Raw genomic sequence first — 1,452 nt, 5'->3', positions numbered from 1 at the left:
AAAGGGAAATGTGATTAGGTATTTTTGTCATGACGGGAGTCCAGAGCAAAGGCTGCATAGTGGAGTGGACCTGGGAGGAGGGATTGTAAAACAATGAAAGAATTTTTCTTTTACTTTTATAAGAGGGGAGTATACTGGGGGGGAAGGGTTGGGAAGGGAGAAAAGTGCAACAATGAATGAATGGAAATCCAAAGTCTTTGTAAATTTTCATTTAAATTAATATTAATTAATTAATTTTTTTGAAAGATGCCTCTAGAGAACATTATAGTATGTAAAAGAAAGGTTTACACACAAATAGAAGCATTTGTGTTTATGGTTTATACATAAATAGAAGGCTACCAGGAATATTAGAGAGAGAGGGAAGTAAAAATTAATACATAGATAAACTGGGTGAAGGGAAAAGTGATATATAAGAGATTGCTCAGATATGTAATCAATTACATTAATCAATTATGATTAATATTAAAAACCAAAATGTGCATGAAAGATGGAAGCAACTCAGATAAGGGATCTTCCTTGCCAGCCTGTGGCATACAAGAGAGAACTTGAAGGACTTTAGAAATGAAAGCTTTCCTACCATACAGGACAAGAAAGGACTTTAGGTACAAGTTGGCCTCCCCATAAGGGAATACTTTAAGTCTACAACTTATCAATAGCATCTTAAAGATAAAGAACTGTCAGCAACTGATGCAGGCACAACAGAAACAGCCTAATACATACCAAGAAGAACTTCATATGAAGAAAATTTAAAAATAAGCCTTCTCCTAATAAAGCAGATCAGACAGGGAGCCAAAAGAAATACTTTAACTATTAAAAGCTTATATTTAAAATTGAAGTTGTATTAAAAACTACTGAAGAAATTGCAAATGATGGAAGAAAGAACTGAAACCATAAATAAATCATCACAAGACAGAGGGGGTACAACCAACACTGGAAATAACAGAAATGCATGGAAATTGAATTCAGAATATTGAGGCTGAAATGGAAGGATTTTCCAATGTGCTGAAGGGATAAAAAAGCAGAACAGAAGAGAGGGAACAGTGAGTTTTAAGAACCTCAATGGAAACAAGAGATCAGAGGATAATGAAGAAAACATGAGAATCATGTGGGCTACCATCAAAAGGGACAATATATGTGATCAGAATTCCAGAATAGAAAACACTGAGAAAATTGTAGATGAGATACTAGAATAAAACTTCTCAGTTATCATGAAAAATTAGGAAATCTACATTCAAGAAGCTCAGTAAACTCCAAACAGACTAGACTCCAAAAGAAAAACATTAAGACATATCCTAATAATATGCTCCAAAATAAAAAAATAAGGATAGAATACTAAAAGCAGCATGAGAAAAATAAAGGGTCACCTCCAAAGTAGGAAAGAGACATTAGTGATAGAGCACTACTGGATTATGGCTTTGTTGTGTGCTGTGTGAGTCAGAACTAACCCATAGA

General features: G+C 34.1%; 1 protein-coding gene across 1 annotated transcript in view; it reads right to left on the bottom strand.

Annotated features, from left to right (window-relative positions):
* The window catches only part of AXDND1 (axonemal dynein light chain domain containing 1), a 245,076-nt gene that overhangs the window by 143,459 nt on the left and 100,165 nt on the right, over positions 1–1,452 (bottom strand). The window lies entirely within an intron of this gene.

This window comes from Elephantulus edwardii, unplaced genomic scaffold, assembly GCF_000299155.1.
Source record: "Elephantulus edwardii isolate Elephantulus edwardi_28Jun2011 unplaced genomic scaffold, EleEdw1.0 scaffold00061, whole genome shotgun sequence".
Lineage (NCBI taxonomy): Eukaryota > Metazoa > Chordata > Mammalia > Macroscelidea > Macroscelididae > Elephantulus > Elephantulus edwardii.
Note: the sequence above shows the minus strand (reverse complement) of the source record. Positions and strands in the feature narration are given on the sequence as shown.